This window comes from Myotis davidii, unplaced genomic scaffold, assembly GCF_000327345.1.
Source record: "Myotis davidii unplaced genomic scaffold, ASM32734v1 scaffold556, whole genome shotgun sequence".
Classification (NCBI taxonomy): domain Eukaryota; kingdom Metazoa; phylum Chordata; class Mammalia; order Chiroptera; family Vespertilionidae; genus Myotis; species Myotis davidii.
The window spans coordinates 1,542,793-1,548,689 of NW_006287671.1; the positions used below are offsets into that span (position 1 = coordinate 1,542,793).

Genomic DNA, 5,897 nt, shown 5'->3' on the forward strand with positions numbered 1-5,897 from the left:
CCCCCACCCAACGCGGAGGTCAGGAGGGCAGGCCCGGGGTGGACAGCTCTGATTATCTGAGGCCCACAGTCAGAAAAGGAAGTCGCACACAGAGACCTGCCCGCCCAACACCAGCTGTGCCCGGAGGAAGAGGAACCGGTCCCTGGCCCTGGCGGAGTTCCAGGACCGGCCCCTCCTCTGCGCAAGGCCCCTGCCGCACTGGCTGATTCCCAACTCTGGCTTTTTGTCTGGAGGAGCCTGGGTACAGAAGTCAAACTCTGAATGCCAGGCCGGCTAACAGAGCGAAGAGAAGGAAACTTGGGGACCACTCCTCCAGCTCAGCACTCTGCGTCATTTTAACGTAACCTCTGGCCGCTTCCTTCTATCCACGGTCGGCAAGCCTGGGGAGTGCGGGGTCACACCCAGCTAGTGACACACATTTGGGAACGCTGACAACAGAACAGGGAAAAGGCCGCACAGGACTCAGGACAACAATGTAAAAGCAGCACCAAGAAGGAGAAATGAGTGTGCAGCTGAGCGGGACAGCAGCCTGCGCGCGCCGAGTGAGGGCCTCCCAGCAGGTCTGCGGAGGCTCCACACCCAGGTGCTCCCTTCTCCTCACGCCGGCTGCCAGGCTGCCGGGGCTGCTGAGCGGGCAGGTGCTCCCCCTCTGAGGCACAGGCTGCTTAGGAAGCCCCAGCCCCGCGGCTCTCCCAACAGCCAGCACGCAAAGCCACACCTGAGTCCCAGCGCCAGCTCCGGGAGCGAGCACTCCATCACTACCTGCCGAACTGGGTCTAAGCCTCGAGCAGGACACCAATCCAGTGGACTGCGCCCAGCACTAGCGGCGAACAAAAACCTGAAGAGGGCTGGACTGGAACATTACACACCGGAGCACCTCACACTGTGCGCGGGGCCACCGGGAAAGCTTCCTCCTGTGTCCTAATCAACGAAGCTTGGAAAACGCCGCCCGTAACTCGGAGACACGTTTCTGTCCCATTTCTGGTTCCCGGTGATGATGCCAACCACACCGCCTCCCCGTTCTGTGCCTCTGGCCTTCCCCTGGACCTCTCTGCTCAGCCACTGCCCTCCGGATCTAAACACACAAAGTAGTCCTCTGGCCTGCACAGAGTTTCCGGGAGTCAGGTGTTTGTGAATACAGGGGTGTGCACCAGAAATGAAATCCGGCCAGGCTAATCTGGTGTTTATTCTGGGAGACCCGAGCAAAGGCACATTTCCTGGTATAACAGGGGAGAAGTCACAGTGATAACACACCGTACTAGAGGCCCAGTGCATGAAATCCTAGTGGCTGCCGGCTGGGCGGGCCCTTCCTTCCCCCAGCCACCTGCCGCCCCCGCCCCCTGGTCAATCTCCCTGTCAAGGGGACAATTTGCTTATTAGACTTTTATTATATAGCAGGGGTTCTCAACCTGTGGGTGGCGACCCCTTTGGCGGTCGAACGACCCTTTCACAGAGGTCGCCTAAGACCATCCTGCATATCAGATATTTCCATTCCGATTCATAACAGTAGCAACATGACAGTTATGAAGTAGCAACGAAAATAATTTTATGGTTGGGTCACAACATGAGGAACTGTATTTAAAGGGCCAGAAGGTTGAGAACCACTGGTCTATAGGATAATTATTCTCTCAGGGAGAGGTTACCAAGAGGGGTCTTTATATATATTCTACACCAACAAAAAATATTCTATGCGGGCTGCAGAGAGAAGAGAACCCGCGGTGACAGGAGGATTCGCACAGCCAGGAATCCGATTTACACAGCGTGCAGCTCCTGCTCCTCTCAGAAAAAGCTTGTACCCGTCCAGCTAAAAAGACAAAAGATGAGCACGTAACCCAGCATCCCCACTCCGGGAATTTGTCTGGAAGAACTCAAAGCAAGATCTCGAGGTGGTATCTGCAGCCCATGTTTCACAGCAGCACTATTCACAGGCGTCAGCGCTGCAGCCGTCTCCTGTCCCCGATGGTGAAGAAGATGTGCACGCAGCAGACCGTTATGCAGCCTTTCAGACAGACTGCCCGTGCTGCAGCAGGGATGAACCTGGCGGACAGAATGTCAAGCAAAACAATCCAGTCACAAGAGGACAAATGCTACAGGATTCCGCTCAGAGGAAGGATGTAAAGCAGTCAAAATCGGAGAAACAGAAAGTAGAAAAGCGGACAGTTGCCAAGGGCTGAGGGTGCGGGGAGGGGAGTTAGGGTTGAATGAGCATGGAGTCCTAGTGTTGCAAGATAAAAACTATCCAGCGATCTTTTGTCCAACAACATGAACTGTACGCTTAAACTTCCACCTCACCCAGCAATCAAAGCCTCCTTCCCTCTGAATACCAGAGCTGAAACAAACAGAAAAAGAAAAGGAACTTAAATGGCTGATCTCGGATGTAACCAACATAGAACAGTATTCATGAGATATTTTGCTTTTCTATTCATACTAAGCCTTCAAACCTATTCACATTACAGCACATCCCAATTGGGACATTTCCAGTGCTCAGCAGCCACAGGCTGGCAGGGACAGCTCAGGCCCGGAAGAGTAAGAAGGGAGGACAGAGAGAGTCCCAGCAGCAGAGAAGAGCCAAGCATTTATTTATAGCAGCCTCTCTCTCCCCTTCTCCATGTTGCACCTGTCACCCAGGCCTGTCCTGCTGGTTGCCTCTCGAATCTGCTCACTTTGCAGAATTCATTCCACTCTTACCGCAACTCAGCACATAATTTTTGCTTCAAATATTTCAAGAGCTGCCTTCTCTCTGCCCTGCTCCCCGCCCCAAGGACACTCCCCAGGGCCAGGGCCCACCTTTTAAACCCCCCAGACCCGATCTGATGACCTTGATCCACAGATTAAACCCTATGATGGGTCCCCTGTCCTCCAGCTCAAGTCCAAACTGTAAGTGGCTTAAAAGATCCTGTGTGAAAGGGCCCTGTGCTCCTGTGTACTCCCTATATGTTCCTAAAATTAATGGGGATAAAAACAGAAAAGTAATGGAGATAAAAACCAGCCTCACACCCAGCCACGGGGTGCTGCTCCCACCTCCCGACACCCTCAGGGACATTCACCTGGCTTCCAGGTGTCTCGGTGGAGGACACTCTCCTGTGACCCCCACAGCACTTGGGCACCCCTCCCTCATGCCTGGGGGCGGACGCAGGTCGGTATTGGTGGCACACAGCCTTTGCTGTGCCTTCCTGAGGAGGCTCGGAAGCTAAAGGACATTTTCCAGACTCCTTCCCAGTGGGACTTAGATCCAATCAGATACACTCCCTGGAGGCTGGAATGCTGACGGGGTTAGAGGCTGGAGGTGCAGAATGGAGCAAGGAGTGTGGTGGCCCTGCGTCTGAGTGAAGGCCCCTGCACAGCCTCCCAGTTCAACCTCCGGGTCTGGCCCTGGGGCTGGTCCTGACAGGTGAGCCATCCCAGCAAGCTTGCTCCCCCAGGCCCTTCCCACCATCCCCTCGGCATCTACTTTCCTGTACCAAATCGTTTTTGCATCAAACAGCTGGAGTGACTTCTGTCTATGACCGACTCCAACAGACCCATTTACTCCTCTCTCCACAGCACCCGATGGGAAATGCACAGACAACGGGCACAGCCTGGTCCCGACGGGGCACAAGGCCAGCGCCCCGCAGCATCCTGAGCAGACAGACAGAACTGAACACATTTAGAAAATGAATGGGGATAAAAACAGAAACGCTTTTCTAGAAGCCTCGATTCTTCCATCAGTCACAGGGCGAAGAGGTGATAAAAAGCAAAGAAACAACAGTGATCTGCTCTGGCCCTCCAAAACAAAAACAAACGAGAAAGCGTGTCTGCAGAAGAAAATCGCCTCGCTCTCAGGTGCACAAGGAAAGCCGACCCGGAGCCGAGAAACTGGAACCCCAGAGCCGTGTCTGCTGCCGGGCAGGCAGTGGTGGAGCCAGCAGCCTGGGCCAGCCCCGGCCATGCTGCAGGGCCCTGGAGCCAGCCAGCGACCTCTCAGGGCGCAGCCTGTACCTCCATCCCAAAGGCCACACCTGTCTCCCCGTCGGCACCTTAAGCGTGTTCTTGTGTGAAAGCACTCTAAGCCAGGACAAATGACCAAGCTGCTTAATTGTAGTCACGTCCTTTGGAAGGGGCAGAATCTTCCTGGGAATCACCCACAGGAACCCACGCCGAAGGGAGCAGCCCCCAGCCCAGGCCCATGGCCACATGAGAACCCACGGCACAAACCATCTCAGCTCTCCTTGCTTTCCCCGCCCAGCAGCCAGGGAAACGCTGACAACAGGAAAGCCCTCTGAAGCACGGGAAACGCTGACAGCAGGAAAGCCCTCTGAAGGACAGCGATTTCATGCCGCACCCCCTCCAATAAGGCTGGGGAGTCTCCTCACGCACCAAGTTACCTACCAGGCAAGAAAGAAGAAACGTGGAAGCTCACCGAAGCCACCTCAAAGCAGACGCAGGTCACACAGGTGAGTGAGGAAGGTGAGGCTAGGTGAAGGGCAGGCCTGTTCTCCCTCCACCTTCCCGGCTGCCTCCGCCTGTAAGCTTTTCTCTTCTGGACACAGATGAATTAACATATCATCCCCTCCTCTCGTCTCCCACTCGGCCATCTTTTTTTTTTAGGCCACGGCTGCCCTTCAGGACGGTACTGTATTTCCATTACAAATGAAATGGTACTCAAACGATTCGCTTTGCACTACTGACTGCACTGCTCACTCACATGTTTTTTTTTCATTTACATATTTTAACAGCAAATGAAAAGCCTAAATTTCAACATCAGATAAATGGCTGCAAGAAACCAGCCTTGCATGAATGTCACAAGTAAAATTGTACAAAATGAAGCTACTCCTGACTCCCAACTGGTAGCAAGCAAAAATGAACACAGTAGCAGGAAGCTGGGTGTTCCCTGGATGAAGTGCTACTAAGTCACTCAGGGTCTTCTGATTCTTTCCCCAGGCATTCAGAGAGGAGGCCATGTGCCCCTCACATGCCTCCAGGGCCACTGTGCAGCTTTGCGGCAGCCAGGGGCCAGGAGAGGACCCGAGATCTCATCAAGTCTTCAGACCCAAAAGGACTGATCTGCCTTCCGACAACCAGGTAAAAGAATGAATAAAACATCCTGTGCTGTCCTGAGACACTAGGGCAGACCTGCACCAGCGACTCTCCGTTAGCTTTTGCCAAAAGCTAGAACCTGAAGGCCTCTTTCTACTGGGGCTTCCTAAACACTTATTTTATACATACACACATATAAATCTAAAAAGAAAATAGCATTTCACTGCTGGCTGCGTAAAGGTTATTTATAACCACACACATTTGGCGGGTGACAATGTGACCTCAGGTTTCTGACAAAGACAGAGGCTGATTCCCTCTCCCCTTCCGTCTGGGCTGGCCTGGGCCACGCACTTCCAGCCACCGCAGAGGGGATGGCCCTGCTGACGACGAAACAGGTGCCATGGCTTTTACCCCGAAAACCCATGTCCACCAGAACCTATACATGAACCTATGAAAAGCCAATTCAGAAACAGGGCCCAAGCAGCTGTAATTAAGTTAAAGTCCCGAGGGTGGGTCCTAAATCGATGTGACCAAAGAGAACAGGCAAAGCTGCAGAGACGTGGAGGACACACCCTGTGCGAACAGCGGCCGAGATCAGAGGGACACAAGTGCAAGTCAAGTCCCGTCAAAGGTGCCAGCAGACGCCAGGAGCTGCAAGAAACTCAGGAAGGATCCTCCGATGGAGCCTCCTAGGTCCTGGGACACCCTGACTTTGGACTTCCAAGCCTCCAGACCTTGAAGGAGTTAATCTTCGTTGCTTTAAGCCGCTCAGTTTACAGTAATTTGTTATAGCAGACCTGGGAACCCATACACAGGTGACAGCTTCCTCCTGGCTCCCCGCTCTCCCCCGCTCCCCCCCCCCCCCCCCCCCCACCGAGACC

At 53.9% G+C, this 5,897-nt stretch overlaps 1 protein-coding gene across 2 annotated transcripts in view; it reads right to left on the bottom strand.

The window, feature by feature from the left end:
• Positions 1-5,897, bottom strand: part of GOLM1 (golgi membrane protein 1) — a 27,450-nt gene that overhangs the window by 16,210 nt on the left and 5,343 nt on the right. The gene's annotated exons all lie outside the window — the stretch shown is intronic.